At 44.6% G+C, this 17,850-nt stretch overlaps 1 protein-coding gene across 1 annotated transcript in view; it reads left to right on the top strand.

Annotated features, from left to right (window-relative positions):
- The window catches only part of LOC103636454 (uncharacterized), a 41,821-nt gene that overhangs the window by 16,228 nt on the left and 7,743 nt on the right, over positions 1–17,850 (top strand). The gene's annotated exons all lie outside the window — the stretch shown is intronic.

Below are 17,850 nucleotides of genomic sequence, written 5' to 3'. Positions count from 1 at the left end.
CGGACCGTCCGGCTATAATTTGCGGACAGTCCGCAGGTGAAGACCTGGTTCAGCCCGAAGGTGACAAGTTGAGCAAAAGGAATTATAGAGCTGGCGCGGACCGTCCGGGACCAAGGGCGGACCGTCCGCGTGGTGTCACCGAGGCAGATAGCCGTTGATCTAGCCGTTGATCTGACAGATGTATCCGTTGAAGATGTCAGAATCGACCGTTGGAGGGTCGCGGACCGTCCGGGCCCTAGCCGCGGACCGTCCGCAAGTGCAATTTCTGGCAGATGCGCCCCAACGGCTATATGGGTGGTTGAGGGCTATAAATACCACCCCAACCGGCCACTTCAATGTGTGGGAGTCCAAGCAACATTCCAAGTCATCTAGTTGACATACTCAAGCCCTCCCAACCACCTATATTCATTGATCCATCCTATACACAAGATTTAGTCCACTACAACCAACACAAGTGCCACAAAAGAAGAGAGCAAGCAATTGAGAGCTACTCAATTGAGTTTAGCCCTAGCGCCTTGTGAGATTCATTGAGAGATAGTGTGTGCTACATCTTTGTGTTCATTTGCGCGTGGAGTTTTTGACTCCCATTCGAACTTCCTCCAAAGTGTTGGAGGCTTGTAAAAGCTAGCAAGAGACACCAAAGATTGTGGTGGTCCTTGTGGGATCGAGAGTGATCCTTGAGAAGAAGAAGAGCTCGCCGATCCTTGTGTGATCGGGAGAGAGGGAAAGGGTTGAAAAAGACCCGTCCTTAAGTGGACTCCTCAACGGGGACTAGGCCTTCGAGGGCCGAACCTCGGTAAAACAAATCACCCGTGTTCATTGTGCTTTTGCTTGTGATTTGTTTGCTTTCCCTTACTCTAAGTTCTCTTGCGCTATTCTTTGCTCATATCATTTGGTGTTGCTTCAAGTTAAAATCTCATTTAAGTGAAGCAACGCTCCGCAAGAAAAGAACTTGAGTCAGTGCTCTTTTTCATCTAAGCTTTCTTGCTTTGTTATCATAGAACTATTAGTTGTATAGATTTATCACTTTCACATTATTTGAAAGCTATACTCTTTACTAGCAAGAACTTAGTTTCTATTCTTCGATATTTGTATATCTTGTTCTATCCACTAATCAAGGGATCTAGTTGGGGGATAAAGTTTTAATTTTCAGGTTCCGCCTATTCACCCCCCCCCCCTCTAGGCGACTTTCAATTGGTATCAAAGCTAGGCACTTCATCTTGAGTCTAACAACTCGAAGTGATGGCTCGTAGAAGATCCCAAAAGAACAAGAAAACCCAGGAGAACCCAACTCGGAAGGAGGTAACTCTTGAGATATTATGTGATGATTGTTCTAATTATGATTCATGGTCTACTAGTGTGATAAATGCCTTTAGAACCATACATCCTCAATTAGAACAAATTATTGACAAGAGTATTTTTCCCTCTAGTTTTAATGGAAAAATTAATTCCGAAGAGGATCAAAGATGTTATCGCTTAAACTACCTAGCTTTTGACATCTTAAACAATTCTCTTAGCAAAGAAGATTATCATGCCTTCATATCAAACTATAACGAATCCATTCCCGATGCGCATGATATTTGGACTAGAATTAAAATCAAGTTTGATGAGTCCAAACATAATAGTTCATTTGATGCCTCTACTTCCTTTAGTTTTTGTGATACTAACCCTTGCAAGGAAGAAGGAGAAAATGAACGATGGAGACCAAACGATGAATCCACCTCTCCAAAAGGTTTGTCTTCCCATTTCGATTCCCACATGTGTTGTGTGGCTAATGAAAATGATAGCGGAAGCACAAATGAGGATGAGGAGGAAGAAAGAAGTTTTGTGCATCTCTACGCTCGCCTAAGCCAAGAAGATAAGGCGGTCATGCTCAAACTTCTAGAAAGAGCGAGAGAGCAAAGCGAAGCTCGTCAAAGGCTAGAAGATATTCTCTCCATAAAGATGCAACACTTTGACGAGTTGACTAAAGAACATAAGGAGCTAAAGTGCTCTCATGTTGATTTGGTCCAAAGGTATGAAACTATTTCAATTGAGCAAAATAACGCTTCACATTGTATCGCTCAATTAGTAAATAGGAATACCTTGCTTAAGGACCAAGTGGAAAAGCTAAAAATTGAAAATCTAGCTTTTCAAGAAAAATATGATATGCTCCTATGCTCTTATGAAAATCTTAGAGATGATCATATCATATTAAACATTGCTCATGAGGTTGTGATAGAAAATTTAAAATCCCAACAACCTCACTCGTGCACATGTATTCAAATTAATACTATATTACCATGTGCTAATGCTTGTTGTTCGTCGACAAGCAAATCTTCTTTTGAGCTAGAATCTGCAGGAACAAATGATGATTCATATCAAAAGCTCAAAGAAGAAAATGAGAGGCTAAAGAAGAGCTTGACACAACTTAAAGGGAAATGCATTGCCCAACCTTCTCAAGATAACCGTGATCACATGGTGAAGAAGCTTGAGACGGAAACAACCGTGGCATGCACTACATCCCTTGAAGAAAATGTCAAGGATTTGAGGATTGCCAAGAGGAATAAACAAAAGAAGAAATTCAACACCTCCTCCAAAAGCCTCAACCACGCCTCCACAAAAGGTAACATCCAAGGTAATGATCAAGCCACACTTCACATTAAGAGGTGTAGTGAATGCTTTGAAGAGGGGCACTTGATTAGGTCATGTCCCTACATTAAAAAAGGCTTGATTATTAACAAGGATGATAGGCTTTGTTTTAAATGCTCCAAGAAGGGACACATGCTTAGATCTTGTCCCCATTTAAAACAAAAAGGCATAGGGTTAGAAAAGAAGGTTTTTACTAACCATGTAGCAGGCAACAAACAAGGAAAGAAGAAATCTTCAAAACTTGGAAAACGGCTATGCTACACATGCCGAAAGAAGGGACATCAATGCAAAGATTGTCCCATTGGTAAAATTCCCACTCCTAACTTGTCATTAGATTCATATATAACTAGGCAACCCAAGATTGCAACTTGTGCTAGAAAGGTAACAAGTTTACCAAGCGCTAGCACAAAGGACACTTGGGTTCCTAGATCTTTGTTCACTAACCTTAACGGACCCATCAAGCGATGGGTACCAAAATGTGCTTGACAAGCTTTGTAGGAGAAGGAGATGGTATGAACCCTTGGGGTGCTTGAGGGAGTTAATTCAATTCTTATCAACTCAAGCTATCAATCTTCAAATGATCTACATATTCAAGATTGACCCAAGGTTACTTCAATTTATTGTATTCAAAACTCATATCATCTCGGGAAGATATTAATGTTGTAGGAAATAAAGAATCATCATGTGCGGAATATCAAAGCCTACAACATGGAGGAAAATCAAAGGATGGTAACATTTATATTCTTAAGTGCAATTATCTTAAATTGTCTTGTGTAGTCACATAGAAATAGAAAGCACTTAAGCATGTTTTAAAATTATGTCATCATTCTTTGAAGAAATTCCTCTCATATGGTAGATTGTGTATTTATCAATTCTATATTATGACAATCTACATGCTTTAAATTGTTGCAAGTTCCCATGGCATATTTTACTTTAATTATTCTATTAGTGCCATGCTCTAGATATAGAAAGATATTTCATGTTCTTAAAAGAATAAGGTGTCATGTAAGAAATTCAAATACTTAGGACACTTATAAAAGGAAAAATTCTCTCTATAGCTAGAAAAGTGAGACTAATGTTTTATCTAAGTAATTTAAGTAGTCTCACTTGTAGAGATAAATTTCTCTTTGGAGATGCGTAATTTATCTTGACAAGGAAAATCAATCCAATAATGTATGTTGTATGTTTTATTGCTTAAATTGGATATGATTCTTCTACATTTATCGCTCTCCATGTTATGAATTAGATTTATTCCCTTAAGTCTCAAGAATTTAACCATGCTTGTTTTATGAGTTAAAACTAGGCATACTTCATGGAATAATCTAGTTCATATTATAAAGTTTCCTTGCCAATAGTAATTCACTTTTCATTCTTTGTCAAAATGATTACTAAATGGAAACTAGTGCTTGTGTTACTAACGTATCTCTTGAGCTTACTTATAAATATGCATAGAAGGGAAAGTACACAAGCCTCATGGGTTGATCTTCACCCAAAAGAAGAAAGGTAAAAGCAAAGGTATGGGAACTCATCTCTTTAATATAGTTCCCTTCAAAGGTTATTCACTCTAAATTATCATTCTTGAAGAATAGATTCTTTGGAGGACTAAATTTGTCTTGATGTGCACTCAATCACATTCTCATAAATGCACTTATCCATTAGAATCTAATTCATGCCTTTGCTATAAATGCTCTCATATTGACTTGTTTTTAAAGTAATGATTAATAAACTCAATATGAAGAAGTAAATTCCTATGATTGATCAAATGGTTAAATAGTGCATACTCCTCTTTTCCTATGATGTGCACTAATGCTAGGGATTTTGCTTCATGTCTGTGTGACTTGTGGATGATGAATCTTGTATGCTAATTATCTAAAGTAATCATCCTTCACCATAGACTCCCTTGCGCTATTAACATGTCTCTTGAGTATTTTCAATAAGTTTGGAAGGTAAAAGAGTCAAATATAAAGGGAGGACACTCAAATGAAAAAGAAAGAACATCAAGGACAACAACATCTACCTGGACAATAAGGTCTTCACAACAATCAATGATGTGGTTGTAAGCATTCTAAATCCTTTTTCATTATGAGATTTTCAGGCTCAAGTTGTTTATTGCTAAATTTATGAGCCTTGATCAAAATGTATAATGCTTCTCCCTTTATGTTCTTAAAAGTGAATGCATCGAAATCAATTCTTTAAATTATTTGATGCATATCTGTAGGGGGAGTCCATTATTATATTTTGATTATGTTGAGACTATTGCTTTGTCTTAGAAGTTTCATATAGTCTCTTACATGAGAATAATGTTTCTCATATAGTATGCTACTACACATCAATCCAGCTTGTTAAAATAATGTCGCTTTTATCAAGGATTGTTGCTTTCATTTCAAAAGTAGCATGCTTATTGGATTCTCCTATTTTTAAGCTTGATTATTTAATGCCGTTGTTGTTTTCTTGATCGCATATTGGTTGATCATTGAACAACTTCAAGTATCACTTATGCTTCTTAGTACCTCATGTAATTTTAATCATCATCTATCTTGATATGCACTAAGGAAAAAGGAGAATTCATGATTCATTTATGCAACTTGTGATCCATTTGATATACGCTAACAATAACTTGAAAAAGATCACTAGTTGTAGAACTCTCTCTTGTGCAAAGTATTTCCATATATTGTCTTTGAGTATAGGTCTTAAGCAACTAAGACTAAGGACAAAGCACAATGAAGAGAGCGTCTCTATGAGAAGGTACAAAAGGGTAAAACCACTTCCTTTCATTTAAACTTGTACCTAAATCTTCCTCTTATATACACTCTTTGCATATCTTGTATAAAAGGAAGAGAAAGCATGACCTTTGCATTTATCCCTGCTTCATACCTAGTTTAACCTCTTAAAATTTCAATTGGTATAAAATTTCACACATGCATTATTGCATCTTTGCTAAAACTAGATGAAGTGGTTCTATTGTCAAAGAGCTTAAAGCTTAACCTTGTAACGAGGATAAGCTACCTTTGTTCCAAAGGTGGATGGTCCTTAAGTCTCTTTGAAATCTTTAAAGGAAAATGCTTAAAATGTTTGCAACATGCTTTCATAAGTGCATCAACTGACCTGAGCATCACACTTATAATATTACACAATGCACTTCACATTCCGTATAATATAGATATGTTCTCATTAACCTAATTATGTGCAATTGGCATTTAAGGCCAAAATATATGTTTCTCTCCATGCACATATTTAGGGGGAGCAATCTATATTGTATAGAATTGTTTAAGCTTAATTGACATATCCTTTTTAATCATGTCTCTTTCCTTTGGTACATTTGCATATTTCTTATCTTCATTGTGTGCCAAGGCTAAGACTAATATGTTTTCATGAGCATCTCATGTATTAAGTCTTAGATTGAAAGGGAAATGGAGTATTCGGCAAAGACATCGCTTCCACTCAACTCCATTGGTATTATCCACTCTTTGCCGGTATCCCGCCGTCTCTCCGTATTTGGTATAATCTTCACTCATGTTTTATTTGCCAAAGGGGAGAAAGTAGTTATTTAAGGGCCTACATTTCACTCTGAGTATCCGTTTTTGGCGATTCATGCCAAAGGGGGAGAAAGTATTAGGCCCAAAGCAAAATGACCGCACCACCACCTCCTAATTTCAAATTGGTAAAACTAATGATTTTCAATTGGTAAATTTCAAATTGGTATCTTATTATGTTCAAAAGGGGGAGAAAGTAGTATTTTCATAATTGAACTCTTAAAACCCTCTTGAACACTAAGAGGAGGATTTCATTGAGGGGGAGTTTTGTTCAGTCAAAGGAAAAGCATTTTGAAACAGGGGGAGAAAATTTCAAATCTTGAAAATGCTTCTCAAAATTTTATTCATTTACCTTTGACTATTTGCAAAAGAACTTTGAAAAGAATTTACAAAAGAGTTTGCAAAAACAAAACAAATGGTGCATGCATGGTCTAAAACATTAAATGTAAATTGGTCTAATTTCAAAGTAACCTTTGCACTTACCTTATGCAAACTAGTTCAATTCTGCACTTATTTATTTGCTTTGGTTTGTGTTGGCATCAATCACCAAAAAGGGGGAGATTGAAAGGGAAATAGGCTCAAACCTTTTCCTAAATGATTTTGGTGGTTGAATTGCCCAACACAAATAATTGGACTAACTAGTTTGCTCTAGATTATATGCTCTACAGGTGCCAAAGGTTCATCTACAACTATACTAAATCGACTGTCCGGAATACCGTAGATTATTCCGGACAGGAGAAGCTTTTTGGAAAATCAGGCCAAGCGCGGACCGTCCGCGACACCTAAATAAACCTCGGACAGAACCAATGCAAAACATGTGTCTCTACTGCGGACCGTCCGATGGAAGAGCAAACACCGTCCGAGACCACGCGCGGACCGTCCGGGCCCCTGCGGCGGACCGTCCGCGACACCGAGTTGACTTCGACCAGGAACTACAAATCAGGGACAGTCCGACTAAACCGCGGACCGTCCAGCTGCAACGTGCGGACCGTCCGGCTATAATTTGCGGACAGTCCGCAGGTGAAGACCTGGTTCAGCCCGAAGGTGACAAGTTGAGCAAAAGGAATTATAGAGCTGGCGCGGACCGTCCGGGACCAAGGGCGGACCGTCCGCGTGGTGTCACCGAGGCAGATAGCCGTTGATCTAGCCGTTGATCTGACAGATGTATCCGTTGAAGATGTCAGAATCGACCGTTGGAGGGTCGCGGACCGTCCGGGCCCTAGCCGCGGACCGTCCGCAAGTGCAATTTCTGGCAGATGCGCCCCAACGGCTATATGGGTGGTTGAGGGCTATAAATACCACCCCAACCGGCCACTTCAATGTGTGGGAGTCCAAGCAACATTCCAAGTCATCTAGTTGACATACTCAAGCCCTCCCAACCACCTATATTCATTGATCCATCCTATACACAAGATTTAGTCCACTACAACCAACACAAGTGCCACAAAAGAAGAGAGCAAGCAATTGAGAGCTACTCAATTGAGTTTAGCCCTAGCGCCTTGTGAGATTCATTGAGAGATAGTGTGTGCTACATCTTTGTGTTCATTTGCGCGTGGAGTTTTTGACTCCCATTCGAACTTCCTCCAAAGTGTTGGAGGCTTGTAAAAGCTAGCAAGAGACACCAAAGATTGTGGTGGTCCTTGTGGGATCGAGAGTGATCCTTGAGAAGAAGAAGAGCTCGCCGATCCTTGTGTGATCGGGAGAGAGGGAAAGGGTTGAAAAAGACCCGTCCTTAAGTGGACTCCTCAACGGGGACTAGGCCTTCGAGGGCCGAACCTCGGTAAAACAAATCACCCGTGTTCATTGTGCTTTTGCTTGTGATTTGTTTGCTTTCCCTTACTCTAAGTTCTCTTGCGCTATTCTTTGCTCATATCATTTGGTGTTGCTTCAAGTTAAAATCTCATTTAAGTGAAGCAACGCTCCGCAAGAAAAGAACTTGAGTCAGTGCTCTTTTTCATCTAAGCTTTCTTGCTTTGTTATCATAGAACTATTAGTTGTATAGATTTATCACTTTCACATTATTTGAAAGCTATACTCTTTACTAGCAAGAACTTAGTTTCTATTCTTCGATATTTGTATATCTTGTTCTATCCACTAATCAAGGGATCTAGTTGGGGGATAAAGTTTTAATTTTCAGGTTCCGCCTATTCACCCCCCCCCCCCTCTAGGCGACTTTCAGCGCGCAGGGGGCTTGGGCCGGCCAAGGGGCGGCTGGGCCGGCCAAGGAGCCCATGGCACGGGAGAGAGGGAAAGGGGAAGAGGGAGAGAGAAAGAAAGAGAAAGAAAAAGAAAAGATTATTTCCCTGTTTTCGAAATCCGATCTTCCTAGATGAATGCATTTGCACTTTCAAACAATCAAAGAATGCATAGCTCGGCATGGTGCATCAAACAACATAAAGTATTTTTTTGAGTTTTTCTTTACACGGGAATTCCAAACCGAATCCCGCTAGCTTTGGAAAAAGTCAAGGTCTAGCGAGGGCAAAAAGAAAAAGAAAAGGTAACGCCCGAATTTGGCGAGTAAAGAAAAGAAAAAAATTCAACTGCAAAATTCGGGGCGTTACAAACCTATCCCCCTTAAAAGAATCTCGCCCTCGAGATTCAGGGCTGGCTAGCAAAGAGCTCTGGGTACTTGGCCACTAGATCATCTTCACGCTCCCAGGTTGCTTCTTCCTCAGAGTGGTGATTCCATCTGACTTTGCACATTCTGATGGTCTTCCTTCGGGTGACTCTGTCTGCAATCTCAAGGATCTGAGCTGGCTTCTCAACATAGGTCAAGTCCTCCTGGACCTCAAGACCTTCCACTGGCAACTGCTCTTCTGGCACACGCAAGCACTTCTTCAACTGAGACACATGAAAGACATCATGCACAACAGACAAATTCTCTGGCAGGCTGAGCTGATAAGCCACTTCTCCACGCTTTGAGAGGATCTGGTACGGACCAATGTAGCGGGGTGCTAGCTTGCCCTTCACTCCGAATCTTCTGACTCCTCTGATCGGTGACACTTTCAGATAGACAAAGTCTCCGACTTCAAAACTCAGCTCTCTTCTTCTTGTGTCTGCATAGCTTTGCTGCCTCGATTGCGCTATCTTCAGATTCTCTCGGACCATCTTGATGTTCTCTTCGGCTTCAAGCAGAATGTCTGGCCCAAACACTTGCTTCTCTCCAGGCTGATCCCATTGCAACGGAGTTCTACAACTCCTTCCATAAAGCGCCTGAAACGGTGACATCTTCAAACTGGCCTGGTAACTGTTGTTATAGGAAAACTCTGCATAAGGCAATCGCTTGTCCCATCCGGACTGATCTTGCAACGCACAGGCTCTCAACATATCTTCGAGAATTTGATTGGTCCTTTCAGTCTGGCCATCTGTCTGCGGGTGATAAGCTGAACTGAAATTCAGATGTGTGCCCAAGGCTTCATGCAACTGCTGCCAGAAATGAGAGGTGAACTGCGTTCCTCTGTCTGACACTATCTTCTTTGGCACACCATGAAGACAAACGATCCGAGACATATACAACTCTGCCAATACTGCACTGTTGTAGCTGGTCTTGACAGGTATGAAGTGGGCTGACTTGGTCAAACGGTCCACCACTACCCAAATAGAATCGTAGCCGGCTCGAGTGCGAGGCAATCCGACTATGAAATCCATACCAATTTCATCCCATTTCCACTGAGGGATCTGCAACGGTTGCAACAATCCAGCTGGTCTCTGGTGCTCTGCCTTAATTCTTCGACAACTATCGCACTTAGCCACATGCTCTGCGATTTTCCTCTTCATTCCGTACCACCAGAATTTCTTCCTCAGATCCTGATACATCTTCTCACTACCAGGGTGAATCGAATAGGCTGTCTCATGAGCTTCCTTGAGAATCAACTCCCGAATAGACTGGACATTGGGAACACATAAGCGGTCTTTGAACCATATCACGCCTTCAGCATCTTCTCGAAAATCTTTGCCTCTGCCATCTAGAATCAATCGCCGAATCTCACTGATCTTTTCATCATTCTTCTGCGCTTCTTTGATTTCTCGCTCCAAGGTAGGTTCCAATTCAACTGTGACTCCTCGCGAATTGTTCAGAAACCCGAGACTCAACCTGTCGAACTCCTTGGCCAACTCATAAGGCATCGGGCGAGCGACCATCAGATTGACTTGACTCTTTCTGCTCAAAGCATCTGCCACTACGTTTGCTTTGCCTGGATGGTAATGAATCTCCAACTCATAGTCTTTGATCAGCTCTAACCATCTTCGTTGCCTCATGTTCAGCTCTGTCTGAGTGAATATGTACTTCAGACTCTTGTGATCTGTGTAAACATCGCATTTCTGTCCATACAGATAGTGCCTCCATGTCTTCAGTGCGTGAACCACTGCTGCCAACTCTAGATCATGGATTGGGTAGTTCTTCTCATGAACCTTCAACTGTCGGGACGAGTAAGCCACAACTCTTCCCTCTTGCATCAATACGCATCCCAAACCTGTGTAACAAGCATCGCAATACACCGAGAAGGGCTTGTGCACATCAGGCAAGATTAGGACAGGCGAGGTAGTCAACTTCTCTTTCAGCGCTTCAAAGGCCTCTTGACATTTCTGGGTCCATTTGAACTCAACCTTGTTGCCTAGCAACGCTGTCATTGGCTTCGCAATCTTCGAAAACCCTTCAATGAATCGCCGATAGTATCCGGCCATTCCAATGAAGCTCTTGATTCCTCGAGCATCCGTTGGCGCTTTCCAGTTCAGAATGTCTGCCACTTTCTTCGGATCCACAGCCAATCCTTCCTTGTTGATTATGTGACCCAAGAACAGGACTTCGCTGATCCAGAACTCACACTTGCTCAACTTTGCGTACAACTGGTGCTCTCGCAATCTCTGCAATACCATCCTCAAATGATCTGCGTGCTCTTCTTCGCTTTGGGAATAAATCAGAATGTCATCAATGAATACCACCACAAACTTATCAAGGTAATCCATGAATACACTGTTCATCAGATTCATAAAGAACGCTGGTGCATTGGTCAAACCAAAAGACATCACTGTGAACTCATACAAACCATACTTGGTAATGAATGCCGTCTTCGGAATGTCCGAAGGTCGGATCCTGAGCTGATGATAACCTGACCTCAGATCAATCTTGGAGAACACACTGGCTCCTCTCAACTGGTCGAACAGATCTTCTATTCTGGGCAAGGGATACTTGTTCTTGATCGTGACCTCATTCAAAGCTCGATAATCGATGCACATCCTCTTGGTGCCATCTTTCTTTTCCACAAATAAGACAGGGGCGGCCCAAGGCGAGGTGCTTGGCCGGGTGTAACCTTTCTCTGACAGCTCATCAATCTGCTTCTTAAGCTCAACCAACTCTGGTCCGGATATTCTGTAAGCTCTCTTAAAGATGGGGGCGGTTCCAGGAAGAAGCTCTATGGCAAACTCAACTTTCCGCTCTGGTGGCATACCCGGTAAATCCTTTGGAAACACATCTGGGAATTCAGACACAACCTTGATACTCTCAACTGGATCTGCTTCACTGCTATCGACAGCCATCTGATAACAACTTCCTTTCTTCGGCTCAGGTGGGACTAACTCGGTCACCACTTCCTTTCCTAGTGGGGACACCAACTTGATTGTCCTTTTATCACAACTGATAACTGCCTGATACTTATCTAACCAATTCACCCCTAGGATGACATCTATTCCCTGAGTACCCATTACTATAAGGTTGGCGGGAAACGCTATCCCCCTTATTTCCACAGTTATATTTAAACAAATGCTATCAGCTCGAATTCTACCACCAGCTGAGTCAATTTGAATGGGGGTTGACATGGTAGTAGTTGGAAGATTATGTGCTTTTACCCATGATGCAGTAATGAAAGAATGCGTTGCTCCAGTATCAAATAACACTTCTGCAATATGGGAGTCGACTGGGAACATACCTACTATCATGCCGGGGGTCTCCTGAACTGCTTCAGCCTCCAAGTGATTCAATCTTCCATGATTATAGCGCTGTTGAGGGCGGTTGCCTGCTCCAGGCTGAGACACATTCTGCTTTGCTGGGGCATTGGGGCCTGACTGCTGCTGGGCTGCCTTCTTCGGACATTGCATCACCCAATGGCCCTGCTCTCCACAGTGGAAACATGCCCTGTTTCCAACCTGAGCTGGTGCTGCCTGACTGTTCTGCTGGTTTGCTGGGGTAGGAAGACGGGGTGCTTGCTGATTCTGCCTTTGAAACTGACCTCCTGACTGATTGCTCTGACGGTTCTGGTACTGATGCTGAGGATACTGCCTTTGGAACTGCTGATGCTGCTGACGCTGCTGAGGTGGACGCTGGTTCTGCCTGAACTGCTGAGGTTGATTGCCTGAAAAACGAGGGCGGCTGCTGCTTCCAGGCTGGGGTCCACTGATCTTGCGCTTACGATCTTCCATCTCCTTACGCTTCCTTTCTGTCATGATCGCTCTATCAATCAGGTGCTGGAATGTCGGGAAGGTGTGATTCATCAGTTGATACTGCAGGGGGTCGACCAAGCCTCTCAGAAAACGGTATTGTCGCTTGGCGTCAGTGTTGACATCCTCAGGAGCATAGCGAGACAATTGCAGAAACCTGTCTCGATACTCACTGACAGATGATGACCCTTGCTTAAGGGCCAGGAACTCCTCCTTCACTGTCATCAGACCTGCAGGCACGTGGTACTGACGAAAGCTACCTCTGAATTCTTCCCAGGTGATGGTGTCGGGGTTGGCATGGGTGGCGAGGTAAGACTCCCACCATGATTGGGCTGCTCCTCTCAACAGACGGGGACCATACAAGACTTTCTCCCTGTCATCACACTGAGCGGTATGCAACTCCCGCTCCACAGTGCGCAGCCAATCTTCAGCATCCATGGGGTCAGAAGAGTGAGCGAACGTTGGGGGATGACCTCTCATGAATTCAGCACGCTTGTCTCTGGGCATCTGAGGCATCTGAGGCTGGGGTGGTGCTTGCTGCTGTTACTGCTGCTGCTGCTGCTGAATGGCGGCCAGAGTCTGACCGATGGCTTGAACTGCCTGAGTCTGCATCATAAACATTTGCTCGATCGACATCGGGGGCGGGGGCGGCAGCTGCTGCTGCTGGGGCGCCTCATCTTGTTGACCGGCTTGCTCCTGCTGAGCACGCCTTCCTCCTCTGCGCCTGTTCTCTGACATCTGCAGAATGCAACCACACATCAGAACTGATCTGGCAAATCTTGCAGCATAAGAAAAGAGTATAGAATTCTTCAACAGCACTGAGCAGGTGAGCATCTTCACTGATCTCCAACACAGACCACACAACTTCTCAGATCAAGAGGAAAGTGGAATAAAAGGTTTCCCAACTATATAACTAACTCCATTAACATAATATGTAAACCAAAATGCAGGGGATACCCACACTCTGGTAACAGTCATTACAAAGATCCAAACCAAACATAGTTCATCATGACAAACATAAATGCACAGGATATAGCAAACTACCCTGTCTAACTAAGACTAACTAAGACCGAGATTAACGCTAAGACTGAAGCTTCTATGCATATATTTCGTATTAATTACAAGATCCAACTCTAGCGATCTATGGTTCTAGATTTATCTTGGTCTTGCAGTCGGGATTGCCATAAGGCTGGTGTCCACGCTGAGGTGAGCGGTACGGGTGCTGAGTCCCGACGGGAGCGGGGGAACCACCATCCAGATGACGACGTTCCGCGCGCTCAGCCCGCAGCAGGGCGATCTCAGCACGAGCCCTACTCAGCTCGTCTAATGCATGGTCCAGCTCCGTGTTTAGCACGGCGGCTAGGTTGACGGTGCTGCTCAACCTAGGATTGCCCTCACCGACAGGTGAGACAATCACGCCTCCTGTGCTGCCAGATGGACGGCGGGGGTAATACTTCAGGTCAAGACCGTCAGCTGCCCCATCGAAAACCGAGCAGTAGTGCGAAAATGCACGCCGTGCAGCATCTTGCATGGCTGCCTCAGCTGAGTCCCGTTCAGAGATAGAATAGTGCTCTGAGCAGGCCTCTGCACCCTGGAGACTGTTCTCCGGGCAGCGCACCAAGCAAGTTGCCTCCCAGCGGTCCGGGTAGACCCCGCGACTATGCTGGTAGACCACACAGCGATACTCGACGGACCAAGTATGCCGGTCAAATGCCCGACGTAGCAGGGTGTCGAGCGCATCGTGGAAGTGACACCCGCGAGCAGCGTCGCGAGTGATGGGTCGAGCAACCCATCCTTCCGGCTCAGGGTTAGCAGAGAAGTCGGTGTCGTGGCTCGAGTTGTCGTCGCCATCTCCGTCGTCTGGGTCTCCTCCAGCAGCTACTCCAGAAGCTGGGGCGCCCAGTGGTGGTGCAGGGGGCGCCTCCAGAGGAAGCACAGGAGAGCAGCTCCTCACAGACTCTATCTCCTGGTGGAGCGAGAAAGAAGAGCCCTGCTGCTCCTGTCGTCGACGTTCCTGCTCCTCACGCAGGCGGTGGTGTAGTCTCTCCAAGTGGCTGGACTGTCCGGCCACGGGACGGCGAAGCGGACGCTCAGCAAGGCGAGAGGGTAAGAAGGGGATGACGGACTTTCGTGCAGTGTGTCTAAGTCGAGCCATCTACAAAAGACATCGCAAGCAAAAGGGTGAGAACAGAATTAATATGACCAGCAAATAATGAATCATAAGTAAATGAAGGATCAGAATGAAACACAATTTTTTAGCAAGGTATAATATATAGTAGAACATAGGTTTGGTCGGTAGGACCAACTTTTGAAGAGATATCAAAGTCAAGGTAGGGACAGAGGTCTATAGTCCTTAGAACGACCATTCTACTCTAGGTTAGCGGTCCTACAGTCAGCGCGGCTTTGATACCACTTATGTCACACCCGGTTTTAGAAGGCAAACCGAATGTGAACCATGTACGTGCTAGGATCAGTTATTCACGTACACAGCAGTTACATAATATGGACATCATCACACAGTGCTCAAAATAGTATTAATAAGGGAAATAGTCGATTACATCATACGTCTGAGACGTCCATATAGTTCTTACAATAAATCAAAGTGCGGAAAAGAAACGTAGATAACGCGGCCTTCACAGGCAGCCGACTGGGGGGTTGCCGCTAACCCACACCTAGAACTCGTCGTAGTCTTGGAACTCCTGGAAGTCTCCTTCCACAGCTTCATCTTCGCCTGAGCAGTGGTTGCAATGCTGACAACCTGGGGGGGGGGTTTGGTGTGTAGAGCAAGGGTGAGTACACATCAACATACTCAGCAAGTATCCTGTTTGGCTGTAGTGGACTAGCTTTATGTGGGGATAAGTCAAGCAGTTGTTTTTAGTTGGTCAGGTTATTACTTACTAGTAGAAAGCCAGGTTTTAACATTAACCCAAGTTATTAGCCCAATGTATCCTTTCCAAACGGAAAGAATACCACTTACCAATACCATAATCGTAATCAGAACCATCAATCTCATTGTCACCTGTACCAAAGTATCTCTGATCAAGTATCACTAATCTCTGGAGCTCCCTTGGCCGCTCATAACCGCGAGCACGGCTGATATATCAGTTTCATAACACTCTGCAGAGGTTGTGCACTTTACCCACAAGCCGTGATTCCCTCTCTGGCCCGGGCTTGCAAGACCCTTATTCACTCCCGAGGTGAATGGCCAAGGATTCACTACGAAGCCTTTACAAAGATTCCCCGGGGCTGTAGCCACCCGTTAGGTTTCCTAAATGTACCGCACTCCTCCCCAAGGGACAAATCAACCTTGGCAGAGCAAGCCGCATACACCGAGCCCCATTGACGGCACGACGGCGAAGCGAACTACACCCCGGATCCTCTAATTATTCAGCTAAGGGCACCCCATTCCACCCTCATGGTTGCACTGTTTTCCCGGGCGGTCATCCATTGAACAGGTCCTTACGGAGAGGCACTCGAGAAACCGCTCGAGTCCCCTTAAATGCCACAAGTATAATCATAAATAAGAACGGGAAAACAGCGTATCATAGATAACCACATCATGTTCATTGATTAAAGTTGAGCAATAGCATCAAACTAAGCAGTAATAATCCGACCCAAATAGGTAAACAAGGACATGGATAACAAAAAGCTAGTCAATCCTTAGGTATAAATGTGTGATGCGGGAGGTGAATTAAAGAATGATTAGGACAGAGATAGGTCAAAGGACGCTTGCCTCCACCAACCGACTGCTGCTCAGGGGCTTCTCCTGCGAATTCCTCGGGCTCTTCGATCGGATCGTTCTCTATGCGAGCGCAAACATACATACATCCATCCACATATTTAATACAAAAGAACAGTACACCATACAAGGGAACAAATAAAGCGAATATGCATCAAGTATGACATTTGACATTGCATTTGTTATGGTTAGAAAGAAACGGGAAAAGGGTCTCGCAGGGGGGTTAAAGTTTATGCACTAATGATTAGTTAAATTATGCACTCTAGTTTCAATAGGTTCCTAACAAAAGAATTCTGTTATATGCACTAGTGGGAACCTAATCATTTTAAGTTGATTAACATTGCACGGGATAAACAATTAACTAAATGAATCAACTAGCGCAACGAAATTCTAAATTAAACTTCTCATTTCCATAGCATGAACCATGATTAGTCTACCCAAAATAAGGTAATTATGATCACAGAAAGTAAATAAAATAAAATAAAAAAAATAAAAAAATAAAAAAACAGGGGGGGGGCGGTTGAACCGGCCCTAGGGCGGTTGAACCGGCCGGCTGGGCGAGCGGCTGGGCCGGCCAGGGGCGCGGCCGAACCAGCGGGCAGGGGGCGGCTGGCGGGCGGCCAGGGGCCAGGGGCGGCCGAGGGCGCGGCCAGGGCGCGGCCGAGGCTGGCCAGGCGCGGCTGGGGCCAGGGCGCGGCCGGCGGCTGGGCTGGGGGCGGCCAGGGGCGCGGCCAGGGGTGGCCGGGCGGCTGGGCTGCCAAGGGGAGGGAGGAGGGGAGAGGGGAGAGGGAGGGAGGAGAGGGAAAAGGGGGGGGCTCACCGGCGATGGGCGGCCGACGGCGAGGGCGGCGGCCGAGCAGGGGGCGGCGGCGGTTAGGGCAGAGGGGTAGGGGCGGCGGCTTAGGGAGAGAGAGGGAAAATGAGAGGGAGAGAGAGAGGGAGAGGGAATTGGGGAAAAAAAGGGGAGGTGGGGGGCGGCTGGGCCTGCCAAGGCCCAAGAGGGGGGGCGCGCAGGGGGCTTGGGCCGGCCAAGGGGCGGCTGGGCCGGCCAAGGAGCCCATGGCGCGGGAGAGAGGGAAAGGGGAAGAGGGAGAGAGAAAGAAAGAGAAAGAAAAAGAAAAGATTATTTCCCTGTTTTCGAAATCCGATCTTCCTAGATGAATGCATTTGCACTTTCAAACAATCAAAGAATGCATAGCTCGGCATGGTGCATCAAACAACATAAAGTATTTTTTTGAGTTTTTCTTTACACGGGAATTCCAAACCGAATCCCGCTAGCTTTGGAAAAAGTCAAGGTCTAGCGAGGGCAAAAAGAAAAAGAAAAGGTAACGCCCGAATTTGGCGAGTAAAGAAAAGAAAAAAATTCAACTGCAAAATTCGGGGCGTTACAAATGCATTAGCTCAAAGATAGATATTTGGCTGTTTTTAAGTGAAAACAAATAAACGGCTTCACGAGTACCGGGTTGACTAACTCCCGCACCCGAAGGCTTTGTTTTATTCACCACAATCCATATG

This window comes from Zea mays, chromosome 8, assembly GCF_902167145.1.
Source record: "Zea mays cultivar B73 chromosome 8, Zm-B73-REFERENCE-NAM-5.0, whole genome shotgun sequence".
Lineage (NCBI taxonomy): Eukaryota > Viridiplantae > Streptophyta > Magnoliopsida > Poales > Poaceae > Zea > Zea mays.
This window is presented reverse-complemented; position numbering and strand designations above follow the sequence as displayed.